This window comes from Alligator mississippiensis, chromosome 1 (assembly GCF_030867095.1).
Source record: "Alligator mississippiensis isolate rAllMis1 chromosome 1, rAllMis1, whole genome shotgun sequence".
Taxonomy (NCBI): Eukaryota; Metazoa; Chordata; order Crocodylia; family Alligatoridae; genus Alligator; species Alligator mississippiensis.
The window spans coordinates 285,162,327-285,189,019 of record NC_081824.1 but is presented as its reverse complement, the minus strand read 5'-3'; positions in this window follow the sequence as shown (position 1 = coordinate 285,189,019).

Below are 26,693 nucleotides of genomic sequence, written 5' to 3'. Positions count from 1 at the left end.
TTAAGCTGGGGAATTGTGGCCTTGACCATCTTACGGTCTGATGTCTAGGTAACTGGCTATGGGGTCAGACCCAAAAAGTACTAGTTGATGGGAGCAAATTAACATCACACAGGGTAACCAATGGAGTCCTTCAGGGCTCAATACTTGGGCCAGTACTCTTTAACATCTGTGCTAATGATCTGGAGTTGGGAGTCAGAACTGGCAAAGTTCACAGATGACACCAAATTATGGAGGAGGGCAGTCACACCACAGGACAGGTTGGGGATACAGGCTGATTTGGACATGCTCTCAAGGTGGGCTGATCAAAACCTAATGGCCTTCAATGTAGAGAAGTGTAAGGTGCTACACCTCAATAGGAAGAAACTTCCACATACTTACAGGCTGAGCAGTGCTTCGCTCACTAACACCATGACTGAAAGAGAGTTGGGAGTCTTGATTGATCACAAGATTAATATAAGCCACCAATATGATGCTGTAGTTGGCAAAGTAAATCAAACTCTGGCGTGCATCCACCGATGCATTTCAAGCAAAACCCAGGATAACATCCTCCTGCTTTACTCAGACCTGGTGAGACTGCAGCTGGAGTACTGCATCCAGTTTTGGGCCCCCCACTTCAGGAGGGATTTGGTAAAAGCTTGAGAGAGTCCAGAGGAGAGCCACTCATATGATCCAAGTCCTGGAGGGAAGGCCATACAAGGAGAGTCTGAGGGACTTGGGATTTTTCAGTCTGGAAAAGAGGAAGCTCAGGGGGACTTGGTAGCAGCTTACAATTATATAAGAGGGGTACATCAGGACCTGGGAGAACAGCTGTTCACCAGAGCTCCCCAAGGGAAAATAAGGTCTAATAGCCATAAACTCCAGGAAGGCCAATTTCGACTAGGCATAAGAAAAAAGTTCTTTATGGTGCAAGTGTCCATGGTCTGGAACAGACTCCCCCAAGAGGTGGTGCAAGCACCTCCTCTGGACTCTTTAAAAAAGCATGTGGATGTTTTCCTTGCTGGGGTCACTTGATCCTAGCTGACTTCCTGCCTATGGCAGAGGGGCTGGACTCGATGATCTCATGAGGTCCCTTCTTCAATGATCTCATGAGGTCCCCCTAATGTCTATGAAATCTATTAAATCTATGAAAGTCCATAAGAATATCCATATATTTAGAACTGGGTACATGCTTAAGAACATAGTCAAAACAGTGTCATAAAATATAAATAATAGATAAATTCATACATATTTCAGCTTGAAGTCGTATCTTGGAATGAATGCATTGCTCACTGAAAATAGTTCTATTGGTTAGTCTCAAGATCTTCATATTAATTATCTGAAAGTAACTTAGACCCTCTTCCTCTGATATGACTCTTTTATAATTTAACTGTTCTGTCCTTTGCCTCTTTCAGTGATTGTATATATTCTTTTTATTTATTTTTCAGGTTATGGAATAAAATTCTTGTCCTGGGTTGTTTTCTTTAAATCTTTATATATCTTTTTGCTCAACTGTTAATTTCTTGTTTTCGATGTTTCTCTCACTTTTTCTTTACCCACTTATTTACCTCCTCCTTTGTTCATTTGTTTGTTTGTTTGTGTTTGTGTTTTGTTTTTTAACCATAATCCCATATAGTTTTGCCAGTTCTTTAATGTACTTCCTAGAGAGAACCTAGATTAATTCAATGAGTTCCAAGTCACTGTCAAATGAGAGCATGGAGGAGTAATTTGCTTGATACAGAAAATCATGATGATGATGCATAAGTCAAAGCAAATTCTCCTGGTCTGCCTTCCTCTGTCACTGACCTTTGACTACAGTTCTCTAAATGACGTGAATTTTATCAATGCATGTTCAAATTTTTCATTTTTCCTGCTTTTTGTCAGTAAATGTAAAACAATTACTTTTAAATGCTGAGTCCAAATACATACTTTAATGAAATTCATAATGTTCAGATAGTGACAATTTTTTGCCATGTATTGTTAATTTCATGCTTAGAAAAAAACAATCCCATTAATACATTTTTTGGAAAAATATTTATAAATTGTCTGACTCTATAGATAAAGAAACTGATTAAAATCATGCCAAGACTTAAACAATTGCTAAAAGTGAATGCATGTGCCTGGGTAACTATTTAAGAAGTCAAATAGTTTGCATTTTCATGTTCAGGTATGAATATTGCAAATCATAATATCCTGCAATATAATTTATAGTGCTGAGAGATAAATTGCAGTGGCAAAGGAGGTGTGATTTGCAGATAGTGTATACATGTACTCAAATGTCTTCAAGTCATACAAAAGCAAAATTCGTGATAAAATTTGTTGCATGCTTTACTGCCATCTGACTCCTATTCTAGATCTCCAATTTAAATATCCCTTTTTACATGTTTGAGTGTCACATTTTCTGATACTTGATTTGGTACCAATTTTCCTAGATTCTTTTAATCAGGCCTCATTACTATCTCCAAATAAAGTAGCAGTACTACCACTCTCTAAACGATACTGTTTCTTCAATGAAATATTCCTTTCTACAGAGGAACAAATAGATGCCCATTCTATTTTAATGTGTATATGACCCCCATTACTGTTGCCTCATCATCTGTCCTCACAACACTGCTTGGGTGGAAGGGGCGTACTTTTATCCCCTATTGACAGCTGAGGTACAGAGATTCTAAAGTTATGATCCCACTTCATCATGTGATCTCCTGAATGTGTAGATGCCCCAAAGCTAACTTTAATCTAGTTAACTCTGGAACATAAGCACAGGCTTCAGTATGAAGTGCATAGACTTATTTGGACTGAGGCTTGGTAGTCAGGGCCATAGCTGCCACCATACTTTCAGTGTTCTTGGTAGCCAATAATAAGCTGAAGTTGCTCAGGTCTGTCTATGGGGATTGCAACATAACTCTGATTGTAGTATAGCTCTACCCTAAATGGCTTGCTCAGTAGCACAGCAAAGGGCAAGATTTGTATCTTCTCAATGCAGGGCATCTGGCTATCAACATATATTCCCCTTTTCTAATGCTTACAAAGCTTTAAATTCCTTGAAACTTGCTCTCACTTAAAATTTTTCTTTCCTTCTTTTCTGGAATTTTATTTTTTCTTGTATTTTTCCCAATTTTTACTTGACACCTAAAGTCAAACAAGGATAAATAAATCTATTTTTAACAAAGTAGGGTGCTACAGTAATGACTGTAATAACTGTCTTCATATTTATTTGAGAGTCTATTTCAGGTTTGTCTTAAAAACCTTGTGTAGCCTCTTTCTGGATTTTAATGCTTAATTTTATTGTTTTATATTTTGGCCTATGTTATAATCCTTTGGTGTCAGATTACAATTACTTACCTTTACACTAACAACGTTTGTAGACTTAATACTATCCTTGAGCAAAAGATTATGATACAGAAGAAAAACAATATTTGGGGCTTGAAAATGTGAAAACTTGCATATTATCTATCACTTGTTTTGATATAAGGCATTAAATGGATTTCTTCAATATCCATTTAATCAGTCAAAGTATAGAAAATGATTTTCAAATGAATGAAGCTTAATTCATTCCAGGTCCTGATATTGGACAGGGACTTCTCCCCTGCCTCCCCCCCCCCCCCCCCTTCCCCTTTGCTCCACCCCAGACATTCATTTTATAATTAAAAGCAGTCCTGTAGATTATCCCAGAAAATTAAATATAGCATGCAGCCATGGAGCCACAATTTACAGTTTTAATTCACTGGAAATCAATAAAATGTATCAAATAAAAATCAATTCTATCTATGATTTAAGCTTTTGTAATTTGGACTTCTAAAGTATATCAAATAGGAGATATAAAAATGTGGATGCATTTTGTTTTGAATATGTAACTTATAGCTTTTGTTTCTATAAGCACATATGGGTCCAACTTCACACTCTATGGTTAGTCCTACCAAAGTTAGTGGAACAAATTACAGGGTGTGTCTACATGTGCATAGTAATGAGCAGCAATAAACTCTGGTGCTTATTACACAGGAGTTTGTTGTTCCTGGCTGCATATTTACATGTGCGCCCAGGATTGCACATGTTGAGCTGGATCAGAGTAGACTCAGCTGGCAAGGAATCTGGAGGGTCAGCCTGCCAGCCCAGGGCTGCTTCCCCTGGCTTAACATGCTGCAGAAGGGCTGGCTAGGGTACGAGGGTGCTTCTGTGTGGGTGCTTCAGCTGCCAGGTAGCCCCCCACATTGAAGCACCCTCATGCCCCAGCCAGGCAGGGCAAAATATATACATGTGCAGCTGCAGAATAAATGAGTTTACTCCAACCTAATGAGGTATATGTGTAGATATGCAATGTTTACTGAATATTTAATTAGTCTACTGTGCAGTAAACATCTTGTGTAGATGTGCCCATAGTGTTTAAAATTAAGCAGGTATATACCTTTCCAAGATCAGAGCCATAGTTTTGGTTCTAATCACTGAGGATGGCAAAGCCCATTTATATCACTGGAATGACATACAGTGGTGTTTTACTTTGAATTATAGCATACTCCACTAGCTCGGCATTTGTGGACTTCCACATTTATGCAGAGTCCCACTTACAGGAAACAGATCATGCACAGGTTTAGCTGTTTAGATTGTTTGAACTGGATTCAAACACTGAATTTAGCTGGTAAAAACTGATTTTATTTAAGACAATGGTAAAATTTCAGTTGATTTCCCCAGAGCCACAAGTTCACTTGAAGATCATTGTTGAAGGGTCCTCTGTGGTTTACCATATTTTTACACAATAAACTGTCTGTAAGCAACATTTCAGAAGCAGAACACCTGCTGAAGGAAGAGAGTTCCTTTAAATATCTTAGAATTTATTCGTAGATTAACAGGAGAGCAGACTCATGGACATTTGATGCAATACTTGGAAATTCAGGCAGTCTCACAGAGGGTCCATGCTGTTGAGCATAGATAGAAATTCTTTATATCCTAAATCTTAGCTTGTTGATCAAAAACGTTATGAAGCTTTTTAATAGTTGCACATATCTTCTATTAGTTTAGAAAATATGCTCTCTGCGGCAAAGGTAATCTTTTATTTGTGTGTGTGTGAGAGAGAGAGAGAGAGACAGACAGGCAGACAGACAGACGGAAAACAGATGCTTACACAGTATCTAGCACAGTGAAACCACACACCCTGTTTGGTTCTGCTAGACCAGAGGAATGGTGCAGAAACTCTCCATGGGCTGGATCAGGTCCTATATCCAAGGATCAGTCCCATGCTACCTCTTTCTAGCCTGGCATTCCCGGATCAGACTCCATGTGGTCTCAGCTGCTGCCATATGCCTATTTTGGGCCCTATATTAGCCCTCCCCACCCTTGCCTACCAGAATTGGGCCTTGGTGCACTACCTCAGCCCAGGATTGGGTCCCAAACCAATCTGTGCTCCAGATGTATGCACAGGACCATGCTATCTGGTTCATGAGACTCCCCATAAGTCTACAAATTTGGCAACAGGGGAACAGACATTAATGCTGCCTCTGCTCCCCTGCCACCACATTTTTAAACTAGTGGGGATTCCTGCAGCCCAGATGACACAGCTCTGGGGATAGATCTGGCTTCCACATGGGAACTGAATACTCCTGTGCTAGATAATACTGAAACAAGTAATTAATATAGGATCATAAAATTGTAGGGCTGGAAGGGACCTCACAATATCATCTCGTCTAGACCCCTGTTCAAGGGAGGATCATCCCTGACTAAACTATCCCACCTCAGTGTAAGGTTAATTTATTCTTTCTTTTGAAAGTTTCCAAGCATGGAGATTCCATAACTTTTCTGAGTAGCTTGTTCCAATACCAGGGCACTCTCATTGCCATACATTTCCTCCTAATCTCCAGCCTATATTTCCTCTGATGCAATGCTTTGAGGCTATTGCTCTTATCCTGTCCCCTACAACCACAGAGAAAAGCCCATCTTCATCTACTCTCAATTTGCCTTTCAAGTATTTGAAGACAGTTATCAAATCCCCCCTCAGGCTTCTTGTCTCTAAACTAAATCATGCTAGTTCTTTTAGCCTTTCCTTGTAAATCTTGCCTCAAAGACCCCTAATAATTTTCATTGCCCTTTTGCTAGACTATTTATAAACTATGTTTTTCTTCAAGTGTGGGGCCCAGAACTGGCCAGGTAAGGCCTCATCAGTTCTGAATAGAGAGGAAGAAACACTTCCCTTGATTTTCAAATGACACTCCTATTAATAGACCTGAGTATGCAGTTGGCCTTTTTCAGTAAGAGCACATTGTTGGCTCATATTCAGATTATATATACTCCACCCAACTAAGAATCAGCTTTTGTGGAAAACTGGTCAACTATGAACCGAACCCCAAATATTTAGGAGTCCACCTTGACCACAGTCTCACCTATAGGCATCATTTACAAATAACTAAGAACAAATTTGCCACATGTAAATAATACTATCTCAAAACTGGCTGGTATGAGTTGGGGAAGTGATGCTGAAGCTCTTAGAACATCAGTGCTGACTCTCATCTATTCAGTGGATGAATATTGTGATGCACTTTTTAGCAGGAGCACTCACACCAACCTGATTGACTCTCAACTGAATGAAACAATGAGACCCATAATAGGTACTTCCTGATCTACTCCTGTTCCCTGATTGTCTGTTCTATCTCATACCCCTCTTCCTGATCTTAAATATAAACAGACTACTTTAAGAGTCTACAAAAACTGCTTACATTTAATTCACTACCAATTTTTGAGGGACTTAATCACCCCCCTAGGCCAAGGCTTAAGTTGAGAAGGCCACTTTGGAGAAAAGCTGAATGGTAAAAAATTTACATCAAAGAAAAATGGATCCAGCAATGGAACACAACTGACATCAGGAATAAATTTATTATCACGGACACCACATCTAAACCCCCTGGCTTTGCTTTACCAAGGCAGAGCTGGAAAAAATTGAACAGGGTTCATACTGGACAAGGTAGATACAACTACCTACTACAACTGAATTTTATTAAAGACCCCAAGTGTGAATGTGGCCAAGTCCAAACTATAGCACACATCATTGAGGAGTGTCATCTTTATCATGTTAATGGTTGCACTGAAGATCTGAACCAGGTTACTGATGATGCTTTACAATGGATATAAAATCTAAAACTGTCACTCTAGCCTTATCCCTCAGTTCCATTGTTTATAGGTTGTCTATAGGTTGTTTATAGCTTTTTTTGTCCATATGAATTAATACATTTACCATAACACCAGACCTTTCTCTGAAGTAGTGCAACCATGCCAGTTATTCCCTCATCATATCTGTGATGTGACTATTCTGTCCCAAGTGGCAAAAGCTAAGGCCAGTGCCTACATGTGTACCTGAGCCTATCATCCAAATAATTAATGAAGACAATGAACAAAACCAAACCCAGGACAGACCCGTGAGGAATCCTACTTGATACCTCCTTCCAAGTAGACATTGAGCCATTCAGGACTATTTGCTGAGTAAGATGATCCAACACATTATGTATGCACCTTACTATACTTTTATCTAGTCTGTATTTCCTTAGATTGTTAATGATGATGTTATGGGAGACAGTGTCAACATCTTAATAAAGTCAAGTTATACAACATCCATTGCTCTCTCCTCATCCACAGAGCCTCCCACTTCATCATAGAAGGAAATCAGATTGGCAGGCATGACTTGCTCTTGGTGAATCCATAATGACTGTTCCTAGTCACCTTATTCTTCTCTAGGTGCTTCACAATGGATTACTTGAGGACCTTATCTGATATTTTTCCATGTATTGAGGCCAGGCTGACTGGTCTTTAGTTCCCCAGATCCTATTTCTTCCCTTTGTGCACTATATTTGTTCTTTTCCACTCATCCAGGACCTGACCTGACCTCCATGAGTTCACAAGAAGGATAGCCAATGTCTTTGAAATTACCTCTGCCAATTCTTTCAGTACCCTCTGCACATCATATCTGGCCTTGCTAACTTGATCCCCTCTGTGCATCACATCTGGCCTTGCTGACTTGCTGACAGCTAGTTTCATTTAATAATCTCTAGCTCTGTAAATCATCTAGCTTCATTTAGTAATCTCTAACCTGTTCTGCCATTATTCTAGGCTGTTTGCCTCCTTTCCTATCTTTGCTGCCAAATGCACTCATCAGCTGGTAGCTGCCATTGTTTGTGAAAACTGTATTTGAAAAGGCGTTAAATATTTCAGACTTTGCTGCATCATCTGTGACTAGGTTACATTCTCCTTTTTTGTAAAGGACCTATGGAATCTCTCTTCTTCCTCTTCCTTTTGACATACCTGTAAAATCACTTTTATGTTCTTTGCCAGCTACATCTCAAATTGTGCTTCTGTTAGCAGTGAGTCCTGGTCTGGTCTTGTGTGCATAGGCTGCCTAGAGGTTAGACATCTCTGTAATCTGTAAAATTCTGACCTTGATGATGCTATGACCTACTTGTCAGTTATAAGCATGTACAGTCCACCACAATTACGTAATCGCTGTGGCGGGAAAAATATGGTAATGAAACACAAGCTAAGAATGGTTCTGAGTGGTCCAACTGAAGTGGACAATTGATCGATGGAGTGATGTGATTCATGATTGTATAAGAGCATGATTGACAGGTGGTGTTATGTGACCAGTATAAAACTTGCATGAGCTACCACCTCAATGTGTGACTGGGGTTAGAGCATGACTGGGGATCATGTGGAGCTGGGTGTGAGAGTGGGCAGTGTCTGATTTAAGGTATAAGGTTCCTGTATGAGCAAAGTATTACTTACCTGTGGAATGATACCTGCCATAGGTGAGTGCATCTGCTTGGTATACCTGTCCTGCCATTTGTCGTGATGGTAAAATATCACTCACCCCTGAGTCTGAGGTGCTTAGTACCCAACTGTGGGGGGAAAGCAAAGAAATCCTCAGTGAGCATGGCAGAGGCTGACATAGCAGCTGCTCTCTACATGAAGCCCTTAGTGATCCGGACTGCCATCTAGTGGTGAGATGTTTATGCTGTTAATTCCCTATTGTAAATATTGTATATAGTGGTTTGTCACATGGGTTTAATTTGTTGTTATTTTTGTTGATGTTAGTTGTGGAGCTTGTTATAATATACATTTTTGACTGATCTTTATCCATTGTTTCATGTTTATTGGTATATTTGTCCTCTGGGTGGGGCTTGACCACTACCCAGAGCAGAGACCCTGTTTAGGCCTACCAAAATAAATCAGCTGACAGTTTAGAGAGGACTAACAACCCTCTGTGTTAGGTTACCCTGGTGGCTTTCTTCTCCTTGCCATTCCTAATTTTTTTTCTCTGCATGTCCATGCAATACTCTTATATTGTGCCCTAATACTATATCCAACTTTCCACTTTTTATAGGATTGGGGGAGGGGGTAGTTTTAGCTCCTTGAAGAGATTGATGTCTAGCCATGCTGGCCTTCTATTATACTTTTCATTGTCTCATCAGGATAGTTTGCTACATCAGCCTTAAAAAGGGCCTTCTTAAAATACAGCCAGCTCCTGGACTCCTTTCCACTACAGATTTCTCTCTCAAGGCAACCTGCCCATTAGGTTGCTGTGCTTGTTAAAGTTTGCTTTTCTGAAGTAGAGTGTCCTTTGCAGATCTCCTTCCTTCTTTCCCCTGGGATTTTGAACTCTATCATTTTGTGGTTCCTCTCACACAATTTACCCTTTTTGACCTTCACATTCTCAACCATTTTTTCCATTTGTGAGCAGTAAGTCAAGAAGAGCTTCCCCTTTTATTGGCCTCTCTACAATCTGAATTAAAAAGTTACCCAAACATGCTCCAGGAACTTGCTGGACTGTTTGTGGACTTCTGTTCCCCTCCCAACAGATGTCCTGATGAAGTCTCCTTGAGAACCGACTCTTGCAATATGGAAGCTTTCATCACTTGTTTGAAGAATGCCTTATTTACCTACTCCTCTTGTTTGGAGGCCTGTAGCAGAAGCCTAACACGTGTCCCCCCGCTGCTCTCCTCTTTAACCTTTACTCAGAGGTTTTTAACAGATCTACTGTACCTCTGAATGTGTGTATATCGTCTTTATACAAAGGGCAACACCTCCCCCTCATTCCCCCTGCCTATCTTTGCCAAATAAGCTATGCACATCTATGACTGTGCTCTGGTCATGTGAACTATCCCACCACAGCCCCATAATCCTAAATACATCATAATGTGATGATTGTACTAGGACATCCTATTCTTCCTGTTTGTTCCCCATACTTCTCATGTTAATATATACATATTTTTGAGTATCTAACAGACATTCCTGTCCTCTGCTTGGGAACACTGTTTCCTTCTCCTAAGTTATTATTTAGGTCTCCAGGCTCTTTATTTATGTCTGTTTTTTTGTCATGGCTCCATTCCCCAGCAAACCTAATTTAAAGCCCTCCTCACAACATTAGCAAGCCTGTATGTGAAGGTTAGCAAACCTCTCTTTGCCAGGTGGACCCAATTTCTTCCTAGAAATTCATCTTTCTGATGAATCCTCAGCCTTGTTGGCTTCTATATCTATACAGCCATGTGCTGAGCTTTAGGATTTTCTGCCTCTTGCTAGGCCTTTACTCTTGCCTGGAAGAATCAAGAAGAACACAACCTTGGCCACCATCCAATTCACACTTGCCTTCAGAACCGTGTATTTATTTTTGATTTGCTCAAAATATATAGTGTGGATATTGTGGAAATAATAATTTAAGAACTCTATCATGCTTGATAGGTTATAATTTTAACACAGTTATAGAAACACCTGAGACCGCCTGCTTTGTTGGTTTGTTTTCTTTCCAATTCTCTCTCTAGATTTCAGAATTCTTTGAATTACAGCTATATTTGAGTTATAATAGTGAGTAATTGTTGAGCATTGTTGTTAAATTCCTCCCCTTATGAATGGCTGGGGGAAGGGGAAAGTAAACACAGACCTGTATTTTTCTAGTTCAAAGAAACATTGGTTTTTCTCTTCTGAAAATTTACTTTAAAATTTGTTGCGTTTTACCTCATGTCTGATGACCACTTTTCAAAAGAAGTATTCAATACTTTTAAGCATTTTCAAGAAAGTTTTAAGGGAAATTTATTTTTTCTGATTTCTTAAATGAATGATACATGTGTAATGTTTATGGGTAAATACTTTTGTAAACTTTTTACAGTTAAAATTATTCCTTTTCCTACATTGGATCATATGGTTTGCTTCCCATCTCCTCATTTTTTGTTTTTTCTCATAATATTATTTTTTCCATTCTCTTCTTCTTCATGTTCCATGTAAACTTATTTCTGTAGCCCTGTTTGATACCTTTAGATATTTAGGACACAGTGGGCACATCTACATGAGATGCTATGTCACTGTAGTGACAAGCTATGGCAATGTAGTTCATCGTTATGGCAATGTAGCATCAGCGGTCATGAACCAGGGTGTCAACACTACTGGAAAGTAGCAATGAGTTGATTGCTACTGTGCAGTAGGGTCAGAAACGACCTATGCACCACTGGGACTGTGCAGTAATGGTGGTTATTGCACTGTCATTTAGTACTTGCTCTGGCTTTAGCAAGTACTAAATGACAGCACAGTAACTGTGCTGTTGAACATACATGTAGACATACCCAGTGTTCCAAATCTAGCATCTTTGTTAGGGTGTTTAAATAGGTCTGATTTCACTGAGACCTTTCTACCTTGATTTGCAAATACAAATGTTACAACTATGCAAACCTTTTGAACTTGGGTAAGAGTAACATTACTTTCACATGGGCTTCCAAATCATATAGTCCTATTTTTAATGACAGACCATTCCTGTAGAATAGTGTAGTTTGGCTGATGAAAAGAGCAGCAAAACAGTCAACATGCATTTAAGAGTATTTTTACTTAACAGGTCTTTTTATTTTCGATGAAAATGTGACAAGCATCAAAAAGTTTGAAAAAACCCCACCTATATTTGAATAAAATATGCATATTCTGTCAAAATAAAAGAAAATCCCCAAAATATATTTAATGGAAAACTTTTTTAACCAGCTTTTAATCTCCAAAATGTACAGATGGTATCTTTCTGAAGCATTTTTCATGGCTGGTCATAGAGCAGCTAAAAGGTAAGTTGTGGAGCTCCCAGGTCCAAAAGGAATGGTTAACCATTTTTCCAACATAATTACATTGACAAGGAATAATATGGAATATTGTTTGTCATACACCCTTAGGCAGTAAGCAAAGATGTCATCTCTCAGTTTCTCTTTCCACAAAGTATGTATCACAAATTCTGTGACAAAAATATATTGCTAATATTTACTTTTTCTGGTGGTTGGATATTTATTTTCATTGCCATTTTATTCAAGTTGAGGGAATACATGGGATCAAACTGGCATAACCTCAGTTCAGGAAACATGGAAACATTTAGAGAGAATAAAGTTTTACTGGATGTGCACATTCAAATTTTGCTGTTATGATTTCTAATCTCATGGTGATTTTAGCTCATTCACAGCTCCTGTATAGTCAGATGATAGATATGGTAAGAGGTCCTTTTTTCCTCCTCTTGTTAGTATCTTTAAGTGATGATTTGGCCTTTGCTGAAGTTTTGTATGCCCTTGAAACTTCAGATATATTATTGTAGTGTGTTCAAGGCCACAGAGCCCTCATCTAGCAAAGTAATTGTATGCATTTTTAATGTTCCCTTTAGTAGAGACTGCTTATCTAGTTAAGCACATACTGAGTTGCTTTGTTGAAGCAAGGCTATTTTTTAGTGGAGGGACCCTCTTAGCTTACCAACAATGTCACAAAAAGGAGGGTCTTAATAAATTTACTATGAATCTGGGTACCTAAATGGAAGTAGCTGGACCTCAGACTTTTTGATACATTACTTATTACGTACTGAGATTTTAGTACAATTTTTCTTCAAATTAAGTAAACAAACTCCTTAAACTTCAATGATCAAAATGCAAATCAAAGTACAACATATTTTAGTGGTTCAAGTAGATTCAGTCCCATTATTTATGTCTAGCCTCTAAACACCAGGTGACTTGCAGAAGCCACTGATTTGACACAGGCTGACACAGAGTCTGATAAAATTCACTAGGAATTGTATTAAGTGAATGCCCAGTAGTGCATCACTTAAAAAAACATTGATTTTTTCATATACTTTTAAATTAAACCAATAGAAGCAAGTTGTAGAATCTTTACTTTCATTTACCTTATTTCCAATTATCAGTTAATGTTGCTTATAAATAAAATGAGGGAATTGTGAATCAGTACATTTATTTATTTATAGGATAAAACAAATAGCCTGGAATCATTTTTTCCAATAATAGCTTGACTCATCTGTATGTCGAGAATAGAACACATTACCATTCTTACGTGATAAGGGAAAAACACATTCAGAATATCCTAGGTGGAATTTTTCCTGTTGTATCAAACATGTGAACTGGTAACTTTTAACTGTTTTGCATAGATACTGGAGGTGAATAATGTTATATTTAATGCTATTTTATGTTGCTGGTTTTTTTCCCCGGTTACTGACAGTTCTGAAATTCATAAAATTGGAAGCCCACCTTCAAGAATGCATTTGTCAGGTCATATTAATCAAACTCACTAAAGCAAAACTATATTCACAATCCCACACTTGAACTTTATTTTTAGAGCTACATATGATGATATGAGAGGAGAAAATAACCTGAAAAATATACTGGAGGCTATTTGATTATCCATCAATTTTCCTGTAGCTTAAAAAGGGGGATGGGCTCTTTTGAAGATGAAACCCTATTAACTCATGTTTTTTGAAGTTTGGATATAGGTGCTGGGGCCCATCCAGACTGTACAATTTTCTACGTAATAGGACTTGTGTAATGATGTCAAAGCTCATTATATTCCCTGCCCTTAAATATCTGGGCTTCTATAATCCCAATTTTAATTTAGAACAGTACTGCTCAACATCCTTCTGGAGGGCTGAATGAGTAGTGCAGGGTTGGTCTGTACTGGATTAGTGGCATGGGGTTGGCCTGCTATAGCCTTATACACTGGATCCTGTCATGACCTGGCCTTGTGCACTGTATGTGGTAATTGTGCAAGTGCATACCACCACAATTTATCACAATGGGCTGTTTCTCATAGACCACAGGTTTCCCCAGAGGTCCATAAATTTGGTAGCAAGGGGGTGGTGGTAGTATTAATTGCTGTGCCACCTATATTCCAAACTCATTGGCTGGATAACTTGTCTGTGTTGGCTGGATTGACTCACAGGCCATAGGTTGAGTGCCACTGATATAGAGCCAAAATCCTGGCCAGAAGCAGGAAAGTAGGAGCATGCATGATTCTGAATGCCAAATCTATATACTCCCTCCAGTTTGCTTCAGGTAATTCCTGAAGTTCAGCATGGGAAATCTAGTTGTAAACTCTTCCAAATTCTTTTGATTTTTTTTTTTATGTGCTGTATTCAGTTTTTGCAGTGATAATAAGACACACATGTCCTGAACCTAGGGTTAAGAGCCTAGAATTCTGCTGCAAATCAAGGTATCATGAGGAAGGTCTGTGAATCTTGAGACACGCATGGAAAGGTAGAGAGCATGAGCAACCAGACTACTCTCCATACCTGACTTGAAGCACTCCTCATTTTAGAAGGAATTCTTCTGGAAGACACAGAACCTCCCTGACACTCAATTCACTTTGGTAGGGTAGAGGACAAGTAGTGTTCAATATGGGAAACAAGACTCATTTGAAGAGTGTTTGTAGGACTAGCAGCTTCTGCACATGAATCACCAAATATTTTGTATGGTAGCATAGAGATCCTCCCTTTATTCCATGTAGCTTCATTTCCCCTTAACAGTGATGCCAAAATTCCAGATACTTGGATTGGGGAGGTTCATATGAGAATGGTTGCTCCTGGAGGATGTCCTGTATACTTCCCACACTTTGCCTTTCTGCCAATTCCGCTGAGCCAGATCGCAGAACTTTTCAATGTTAATTTTAGTAGGCTGTAATCCCCTTAACTGAAGCCGTAAAATGCACTTTTCTGAAGGTGGGCTCAGAAGCCTTAAATTCCTTAATGTGAATTTTTGAGATGTATTATGATATAATGGACAGATACTGGACTTGATCTTAGATGAAGCAAGTTCTATTTCTGCATCTATTAGTAATCTCTGTATGGCTTAGACAAAGCAATTCACTTGTTAGCTATAAGTATTACACAGAGTATTTCATGTTGTCCCACTTGAAATAGTGATAAAAAGGCCCCTGTCAGACCAAAGAAGTTCATGTTAAATGAATTTAAAAGTGGTTAACTGATCATATACCAGCACTAAAATGTAGGTAATTTTTGTGATATTCTGTAGGGCCTTGTTCTTTGGTTAGTACTATCAAACATCTGTATCAGTGATCTGGAGTAAAATGTAAAAACAATACTAGTAAAATTTGCAAATATCACAGAAGTTGATTGAGTAGAAATTTATGAAAATTAGGCATTTGGTATATAGATCAATTAGGGTTGCAGCACTGGGGGTTTATTTGAACAACTAAGTGCATCTCAGAAGAAAGAATTGTAAATCATGCTTATGAGGTAAGGTACTTTTTCCTGGAACACCTTGACAGAAGAGTTGTGTCTTTTAGCCAACTGAACATGAGACCTTAGTGTGATGCTGTAGTGAACAGGGAAAATATGGTCCATGGATCTATAAACAGTAAATATAAAGTATAAATGTTTTTTTTTTTATATGGAATTAGCAAGACAAATGTTGAACTATTAGACCCATTTTAGATGTTGACTTAAAGGCAATATTTTGAAAAATTGGAAAGTATTCAGAAAAGGACCACTAGAGCAATTTAAAATCTGGAAAACGTTCTCTTGGAAGACATTTGGTCTATTTAATTTATTGAAGAGAATGAAGAGGTGTCTTGGTCATTGTTTATAGGTTCCTGCCTGGGGAAGCAAACTCTGATAGCTGATGACTCTTTAACAAGAAAATACATTAGGAGATCCAGTGAACAGAAGATAAAATTAGACAAATTTAGATTTGAAATATGGTAAACATATTTAAAAATCAAGATAAGTAACTATTAAAACAATTCAGATATGGATACAACTCTTTGCTCCTTCAAATTAATATTGAATTTCTCCAGCCCTGACTGCATCATGAAGGACTTCCAGAAACTGGGAGACAGCCTACCAGTTTGTGGAAGAAGACTGGAGCACAGGTTGTATTTTCTTCCATCCTTCCAGCCGGAGATGCCAGGGTGCCCGCATCAAGGAAGTCAACTGGCGGCTCCAGAGTTGGTGTCTTCAGGAGAGCTTCGGATTCTACAGCCATGACCAGCACTTCCAGGGAGGAGGCTTCCTGGGAGATGATGATCTTCATCTCTCTCCCAGACGTAAGTATCTGTTCACCCGCAGGTTGGCTGATCTTCTCTGAAGAGCTTTAAATTAGGCTCGACGGGGGTTGGGGAACTGGTGGTCGAAGAGAGTCCAGGGTTGGTAAACCACAAACAGATGCCAGATCTCACCAGGTAAGTGTTAAGGGGTTGGTAAGCCATAAACAAGGCTCCAGACCACACCAGGGAAGTAATAAAGGGAACACACACCATCAAGGCACAGGGGCACCAAAAGCCCCCTTTGGGGGACTAAAATGTCTTTATACAAATGCCAGAAGTATGGGGAACAATCAGGAGGAGCTCGCACTCTTGCCTGCTACCACCCAGTATGACCTAGTTGGACTAACTGAGACATGGTGGGATTCTACACATGACTGGGTGGTAGGCATTGAGGGGTATAGGTTGTATAGGCGTGACAGAGTGGGGAAAAAATGTGGGTAGCACTTTATGTTAAGGAGCAGTATACGTATTCCACCATTAAGGCGTGGGTGGAGGAGGGGAACACCGAGGCATTGTGGGTCAGGATCCAGAGGGGTCACGGGAAAAGGACTTGGTTGTGGGGGTCTACTACAGGCCTCCTCATCAGGATCAAGAGCTAGATGATGCATTCTCCGGGCAGCTAGCAGACACCACACAGGCAAGGGAGGCGGTGGTCATGGGAGATCTAAACTATCCAGATATCTGCTGGGAGGAGCAGACAGCCAAAACAAGCCACTCATGGAGGTTCTTACACAGTGTGCAGGACCTCCACCTATCCCAGGTGGTGTCTAGTCTCACCAGAGGTAGTTCCTTGCTTGACCTGGTCTTAGCAACAGGGGATGATCTTGTGGGGAACATGCAAGTTCATGGTAGCCTGGGAGATAGTGATCATCACTTGGTCGAGTTCACTATGCAGCAAAGGGTGGGTAAAGTAACTAGTGGGGCTAAGGTGTTGGACTTCAGAAGGGCCAACTTTAGCAAGCTTAGAAGGCTAGTTAGTGAGGGGATGAAACTCAAGAACACAGAGCAAATGGGGGTCCAGGAGGGTTGGAGGTATCTCAAGGGAGTGATCCTTGGGACTCAAAAGGAGCCTATCCCAATATGTAGGAAGGGAGGTAAGGGGGCAAAAAAGCCCCCTTGGCTGAACAGGGAGCTCCAGGAGAGTCTGGGGGCAAAGAAAGAGCTGTATAGGCAATGGAAGCAGAGAGCAGCCACCAAGGAAGAATATATCTCCCTGGCACACAATTGCAGGGAATCAGTTAGACAGGCCAAGGCGGGGCTTGAGCTCAGGCTGGCTTCAACAATCAAGGACAATAAAAAGTCCTTCAGATATATAGTGGGCAAAAGGAAAGCTCAGAGCAACATAGGGCCCCTGCAGGACAAATCAGGACAGTTGGTGTTTGACGCGGGGAAAAAATGAAGATCTCTTCAATGAGTTCTTCGCTTCAGTATTTCTATGTACCGACTAAGCCAATTCCCCCACCTCGATCATTGACGGATGTCCACAGGGCACCAGTCCGCCTACGGTTAGTTCTGAAATATTTAAGGAGCTCCTGGAGGAGCTGGATGGGTACGTGCCACTGGCACAGCTGTTCGAGCACTTGTGGTGCTCTGGCCAGGTCCCTGAGGACTGGAGAAGGGCCAATGTGGTGCCCATTTTCAAGAAAGGGAGAAGGGGTGAGCCAGGTAACTTTAGACCAGCCAGTCTTACCTCTATTCCTGGGAAAATGCTGGAGAAAATAATCAAAGAACACATTTGTGCAGGCCCAGCAGGGGAAATGATGCTGAGGGGAAACCAGCACGGGTTTGTCACAGGTAGATCCTGCCTGACAAAGCTTGTAGCCTTCTATGACCAGGTCACACACTGCCTGGACATGGGAGCCAAGGCTGATGTCATCTTCCTGGACTTTAGGAAGGCCTTCGACACAGTTTCACACTTTATCCTCATTGGGAAGCTAGCAGACTGTGGAGTGGATGCCTACACGGTCAGGTGGGTGGCCACTGGCTTAGGGACCGCACCCAGAGAGTGGTGGTGGATGGTTCCTTCTCGGCCTGGAGGGAGGTGGGCAGTGGGGTCCTGCAGGGTTCAGTCCTTGGACCAATATTATTTAATATCTTCATCAGCAATTTGGATGAGGGCATGGAGAGCACCCTCTCTGAGTTGGCTGATGATACCAAGTTATGGGGCAAAGTTAGTACACCGGAGGGCAGGGAGCAGATTCAGGCTGACCTGGACAGGTTGGATCAATGGGTAGAGAGAAATAGGATGCAATTTAATAAAGATAAATGTAAGGTACTCCACCTGGGAAGGAGGAACCCTCAGCATACCTATAGGTTGGGGAGTGTCCTTCTTAGCAGCTTGTAGGCAGAGAGGAATCTTGGAGTCATAATTGACTCTAAAATGAACATGAGCCAACAGTGTAATGAGGCCATCAACAAGGCTAATTGCACCTTGTCATGTGTTAGCAGGTGCATGACAAATAGAACAAAGGAGATGATACTCCCCCTCTATGCAGCACTGGTCAGGCTGCAGTTGGAGTACTGTGTCCAGTTTTAGGTGCCACACTTCAAAAGAGACGCGGGGAATCTCAAGAGGGTCCAGAGGAGGGCCACTCGCATGATTAGTGCCATTTGTGATAGACCTTACAGGGGGAGGTTGAGAGAGCTGAATCTCTTCAGCCTTCACAAGAGACGGCTGAGAGGAGATCTTGTGGCCGCTTATAAATTTATTAGGGGAGGTCAATGGGGAATAGGGGAAGCGCTGTTTACTAGGGCACCCCAGGGAGTGACTAGGAATAATGGGTGCAAAATAGTTGAGAGTGGATTTAGGTTAGATATTAGGAATAAATTTTTCACAGCAAGGGTGGCCAGGATCAGAAATGGGCTTCCAAGCGAGGTGGTGCTATCACCTAGCTTGGAGGTCTTCAAGAGGAGGCTAGATAGTCACCTGGCTGGGGTCATCTGACCTCGGTCCTCTTTCCTGCCAGGGGCAGGGGGTCAGACACGATGATCCAGTGTGGTCCCTTCCAACTACAATCTATGAATCTATGAATCTTTTAAAGAGATACACACACACACACACACACACACACACACACTCACATATATGTGTCCATCTCCCTTTTTAAAAGATATTTATATCTATATATATATGTGTGTAGACAGACAGACAGATAGAAAGATAGATAGATATGAACTTACTGGAGGTTAGGTGGCAGCTGAGCAGGGCTCAGTGTCAGAATTTTGGGCTTAAAAGCCTAAATTCCACTTGAATTTACTTTAGAGATTTTAGTCATTTTTTTAGATCTGCCCCTATTTTATCCTGCAAATGAAAATAAGTATGTGACTACAGAGTGTGAATTTTCTGCAGACACAAGGCAATACCCAACAGACAATCTTGAAGCTCTTGCTGTGTTCTCTGCTGTGTTCTGGTTTTATCATTGTTATTATATAAAAGAAAGTCTATTATTTTCTGTGTTGTTTAGAATTTAACAATATTTCATGCTGGTTCCAAGGAAAAATAAAAGTTATATACCATTAAAAATGTAGGCAGTCATGGCACAAGCAAATTGACTGATGTACTGGTCCAATAGAAGTGCTGTTACAATTATTTTCAATGGCATCTATGTCATCCGTTTCTGGTAACATCAGAATCACTTCCAGGTCTCTATATCACAGCTGGCTACATAGTTTAGATTATTTTGTATCGAATGTTTGAGCTTAACTTTATCTTTCTTTATTCAGAAAATATGTAAACAGCCTATTAGAAGATGAGTAATGTCTTTCATGAATAAATGAAAATCTGAAATGGTGCTAGACAGTTTAGGCTGCTTAATCTCATAGATGAAATGTCAGGGACCTTCACACATGGTCTGTTTCTCTGCATTCTATATCAAAATCAAAATGTCAAATACGCCAGTAGTTTCTGAGCTACATCAAGCAGAGTGGTGACAAGCTGAATTGATTTATTTATAAACTATAGATACTACATCACATTTTCTACTAAAATATTACTCATCTGAATAAGGAGTTATTTTGCCACCATATATACATCTTTATTTTTAAGGTTTGCAAGGTTTTGTGGATGATCTGTACTGAATCAACTGCATGGCTGGTGTAGTTTTAGACAAGCTTTCTAATGCAAAACATTGTTTTTTAGCTTATTTTTAAATAATTTTTTTTCAAAAAGTGGATATATGCTTAAATTACCCTAGGATGGGACAAGATGATCCTTCAAAATTTGCAAGAAAGGTAACAGTGATATTGAAATACTTCACCATATCTCTTACTTATGTGGAACTTCAGATATAACCAATAGTATGTTACCTACCATTATAAGAAAAAAGATGCCTTTGAAATTTCTTGCACTAAATATTTGCTTGTATAACATGTTTGAACCAAGTATTTAGCTGGAATTAATATAGCTCTGGTAAGAGTATACTCTGAAGTGTATAACATGATGTTAGTTTATTTATATTTATGAAAACCACAAAAAGGCTCCAAAGATTCAACAGATCTTAAGTGATCAGTAAAAAAAATTCTCCTGTTAAAAATTCTTACAGTTGTGGAATTTTATCTGGAACATTTGTATCTCTGCTGCCAGACACTGACTAGGAGTGACATGTTCTGGGGTCAAATTCTGAGGGGTAACAGATTTTTTCAGTTGGGTTTAAGCCCCTACCGCAAAAATCTATGGAAACAAATGTTAACAGGGAGTTCTAAGGTGAACAAACTTCCTCACTTACATGTAACATTAAACTTAAACTGGGTTAATTGGAATGGACAAGAGAACAAACAGACAACATTAAAGAAAACCTTAGCTATTAAGCATTAGCTGAATCCTGAAGCAGTTAACAGTCTCTGTCATTGGCAAATCACAAAGGGGAGTAATCACCTACCCTACTCAGTTGGGAAGGGAGACTCAGCCCAGGGCTGCTATCTGGTGTCTCTATCTATCACCTATGCCAGACAAAGTAGCAAGTGCTGGGTAGAGAGGCTAGCCCCTGAGTTGCTACCATGCCACCATTGCTTTGGCCACTGCCACCAGGTATCACTGTAACTCTTCTGCCATTGGTCCTCTTCAAGTTGTTATGCAGCTCTAGCTCCTTTTGACTCTGACCTGTTCAACAGCAGGCTCAGGAATTATACCTATTTTAGTTATAGATAGTGTCATATTTTTTATCTGAAGCCATTACAGGGACAAGCACTTTCTCTGGGAAATGTTGATAAACTTGATATCAGAATCAAAATCTGTGTCATTTTGCCTCATTTAGGAAAAAAAGACTGTTCTGATTTACATTCCTAAATTTATGCATTTTGTGAAATTGCCACTGAAGGTTTCCTAGCATCTCTTTTGTTTTATGCTCTACCCAACTTAATATTCCTACTCAAAATCACTGTTCCTATCTCATTCTTCTCTGCATCCATATCCAATATCCATTGCCACCCTCTTCATCTTTTCCATGATACCTGTCCCATCCAGCCCCAAGACTAATATTTAATAAGTTGAGAAAAGAGTTGGGGCAGGATGATATGAGCAGAATCTTTTTATTAAGTTGATTTTGCAATTAAGATATAAACAAATAGAAAATTTTAAAAAATTCTTCATGTAACATCACATGAAATCTATATTAAAATATCTCTCCTGTGAAAGATGAATTTTAATTTCTACCTAGGAGAAATGTTACAGTCTTTGCATTCTCCTATGCCTGTAGGAGAGTGTGTGCACCTGAAAGCTTGAAAGTAAAGAATATATATATATATATATATATATATATATATATATATATATATATTTGCAAATATCTAGTTGGTTTAATAAAATATATTCCCTCTACCACAATGTTCTGATATTAAAATAGTATACATTTAATTGCTTCACTTTCCTTCATCCTTCCTATGTTGTTTATCTTAGATTCTATGAGATTAGAGTTAGGGATTGTATCTATATTTGCTTACATTGTCTTTGCAAAACAGGATTCTCATCAAGGCCTATTAATATTATATTGATATTTTAACGTTCCTCACAGGATTGGTTGTGGTTTGTGGTGATATCAGTTGCAATCAGAACCTGTATCAACTAGTATGTGTATTAAAAAACTTCCTACTTACAGTTTCCAGCACTATATGTGAAATAAACAAGCATTTGTTTTTTTTTTTCATAAATGAGTACTCTGTCATGCAACATGTTCTTTGAAATGCATCTCTTACTAGACTTGCATACTATGGTTTTCTTCCATATTGCTTGCAGAATGTGTAGCATTAGCCTTATATATGTATCATCTTTTCAAATCTGTATGTCGTTTTATTTTAAAGGATGATTTTCTATTTTTATTATGTTGTATTTTTTATGTTTCATTTATACAAAATTGAGGTTATTGGGTTCTTTCTAGATAAAATGATATAGTTTATATACTATCACATTTCAAGTATGTTTGCCATTATTATTATTGGTTTATTCATTGCTTGTGAACTTAGCATTATTACATGATGACCACACCCAGACATGTGTGGATGTTTGGTTTTCCGAGGACAACTAGCAGTAGTGCACTTTGTGCCGCCACTAGTTGTTCCCAGGGAGTGCCTGTGCCACGTACATGCTGGCATATGTCAAGTTACACTGGGTAGGGTAGGAAAAGCTGGGGTCAGCACTTGGCTGGCCCCAGCAGTCTTACCTGGGGCCAAGGGGGTGTCCCAGGGCTGCAGGAGTCGTGATCCTGCTGCTCAGAGCCTGGCTGGCAGTAGAGCACAGCTTCGGCTTCAGGTGGCACCTGCTTTTTTTCGTCCCTTGCAGTGCAGCGAACAAAAGAACATGAGGTATGTGGTGTCATAGATGAGTCTGCACTGCTACATACCTCATGGTTGTGCTCTTGTGGACGTGGCCAATGAGTTTTAACCTGTTTAGAGCAGGTCACCTATTGAATCATATATTCTTAAACAAGGCAGTTAACAAATTGAAAATTTGGTCATTTTTTCTCTTTGTGCATATTTTACCCATATCTAAGTACTGAAATAGAACACACACCAATGGTATAAAGAGCTACAAAAGGTCTCTGTTTTTATGTGTAAGTATGATATAATGGCCAACCTGAAGCAGGAAAACAGAATGAGCCACTGATTCAGGATTAAACACATTTAAAATTTCAGGGAAGATGTATCTGGAAATTTTTGCACAGAATTAGAACATAGCCAGGGCTTGGAATCATTTCAAACCCTTGGCATTTGATATTGCATTACTGTTCCTGACAGGTTGATATTGCATAGCTGATTATCCATCTGGTAACATAATTTTTGAATTTAAGTAGTTTATCTCTGACACTTAAAATAATTAGTATTTGATGAGTATCCAAAGCCAACTCTTAAATACTTGCATTTGAGGCATTTACTCCTAGATGTTTTGTAATGATTGAAAAATGCTTGAGGAATGATCCAAGGATCAAACGTTATCTTTTACAAATTGGCAAAGATTTAGTGGAAGTTTAATGTTCTGGCTCAGATACTTTTTGCTATATAAAGACTGGTGAATTCATCATACCCAAAGGATGACCTGTCTCCCAAGCTAATATGTAACAAACCCATTTTGTAACAAACCCAATTTTGTACTTTGAGAGCCACAGTGCATGAAAGTGGTGTCAAGACCCCTACTTCAATCTTGAAGTGGGGTGGTGGCTATGGGCTGTCATGGAAGTTTTCTTGAGAGTTTTTTTTTTTTTTTTTTTTACTGATAATGGTACAGATTGATAGTAATCAAACTGTATTTACCCTTATTGTCTTTTTACATTTATATGCATTGTGATATTTGATATAAAATGTGTTTCTTTTATGTTATATTACAGCTAGGATTGAACAGAGCAATGATGACTTTCAAGTGTTAAACAGTGAGTTTCTTTAGCACCTAAAAGAGGCTGGAAGCTAAAATAGTTGAAGAACAGTGATAGCTAATAATTAGCTTTTGACAAGAATTTATTTACTCTTCTCCCTTGGACCTTCCCTCAGGCACATTAACCAGGTCCAAACAATGATGAATTTACATTTAAAAGTAGGGGCCATAAATATAATGTCTGCTTTTTCAGGCTATTGGGGAAAAAACATTTTTCATGGGAGGGGGGTGGAAATTAAGTGAGAGAGAATATTATTAGGATATTAGATTGGCAATGTTCATGTTTGAAAAGGTGCAAATAATCTAACCTCAGTTAGGTCAGGAAAGTTCCTACTCTGGTAAACATTCACCTTTGTGGGGGCAGAAAGTTATATGAATAGTTTGGTCTCCCTGAGAATCCAACTGGAGGGGGATATGTACATGGTCACGTAAGAAACTTCTTAAACTTTGCCTTGAAAGCAGAATTTTGTCTCAAATCTTCATGGGTACAGGGAAGGCTGCAGTCCCACATTCAACAAGCTGAGTAAAGCAGGCTGCAGAAGAATTTGCAAGAAGTCCTGGCAGAGAGAGGTCAGAGACAGAAACAGCTTTCTAATCTGTTTACCTGGGTAGGAACTGCATTCTTCATCATGCAATGTGCCTTTCAATAAACAGAAATCAAGATAATTATTATAAACAAGATGATTGTTGATCTTGGCTTGACTAAATTAATGAAAGCAAAGTTGATGCTAACCTAAGTTATCCCCTGAAGGGTTGAGGCTTAACTGCCTTGTTTGTCCTTTGGTAGATCATGTTGCTTAGTATTCTGGAAATTTTTACAGCTATGTGCCTAGGTTATATGGATGTTTATGCTTCTAATATATTGTGAGTGAGTATTATTTCTGGGTAAGTTAAGGTTTTAAAAAAAAAAAAGCTTCAGAGTTTTTCCAATGGCTCACTCTTCTGCCATGCCTTGATGGGAGTTAATTGAAAAAAAAAAGGAAGCACGTGGACAATTCTGTGATGCTGTCATTGTTGGCAAAACTCATTTTAACCCACTTAATGACACTGTGACCCTGGGGTCTGCTCACTCCGGGAGAGGTATAATGATTCACAATTTCTGCAGGATTGCTCTACCCGCAACACTCCTCTTACAAGTTGCAAACAAAAAGCAAAAGGAAAAACAAGAAAAAACTTCTCTGCACTGATTCTATCCACAAATTGTAGCTATAACAATTAGTTTTGTTTCCACAGTCCTGTTATCAAATTCTGTAGGTTATAAGAAAGTCTATAATTCTCCCCTGTTACCTTCACTGGGGTTAATCAACCATCAGTTTCTGTTAGTATGGTATTTGGAATATGAACCTCCTTCTCAGGCTTAATCACCTAGCATTATCACCTTGTTCAATCATTATGGAAGAGGACCAAATCACTTTTAACTGAAAGCCTTGTGCTAGATTTTAGGCCTCCAGGCAGAGGATATTTGAAGATACATCTCTTATTTTCCTATCCTCCAGACTATGTGCTAGGAAGGGATGAGGACATTTCCCATCCTTCCTGATGAAGCTTGCCGCTGGGCACCCAATAAGAGGTACAATAAGAAGCACAAGAAGGACACCTCATGGACTCTATCTGAGGGCTGCAGCCCCAATATAGTTCTGTATATAAATTGTTTTCCCCTCCATGCCCACTCTGAGATTACCAAAAAGCAACAAACATTTATGTTACAACCTCAGTCTTGCAAAACGAGAGCCATACTCATCCTTAAAAACAACCTGGACACTATCATACAATGGCCTGATAAGGGGTGGATGGCACTGTTATCATAGACAGAACATCATATATACAGGAATCTAAGAGACTACTTTCCGCCACATCTCTACACGTAAACATACCTCATGTGGACAGATTACAAGCCATAAAGAATGTTATTCCTGAAAAAAAATCTGCTTTTTTACCCATTAGGATCTCCCACTTTGTCTTCATACACAATTTTTTCAGGTGTTGGGACTCCCTACAAATGAAAGGCACTACCATGGGCACATATATGCCTCCCCCTCTCCAGTATACCAATGTATTTATGATTGACCTGGTGGTTAGTTTCCTCCACATATGCCCTCAAATTCCCCTGGTATACTTGAGATACATCAGTGACATCTTTATAATATGGAGACATGGGAAGACATCTCTAGAGAAATTTTGCCAAGACTTTAACAACTTCCACCCCCCCACCAAACTAACTCTGGAATACTCTGTGCAGAAGATTCCCTATGTGTTACAGTGAAGGTTTGCTGCCACCAGATTGTGCCACTATCAGCCACACCTACCTTCATGCCACCAGCTTTCACTGTAAGCACACCATTGTCTACAGGTAAGCTCAATGTTACAACTGGATCTTCTGTGATCCCATTGACTGGGATCAACACTTTTAGGATCTGGAGCAGGGATTCCTGTAATTACAATACAATCCCAAAACTGTAGATACTTGTCCCAGGGGAGCTGGGGTGGCAGGAGGGCCCCAGGTCAAAAGAGAGCCCCACTTACCTCTCGCAGAGCCCAA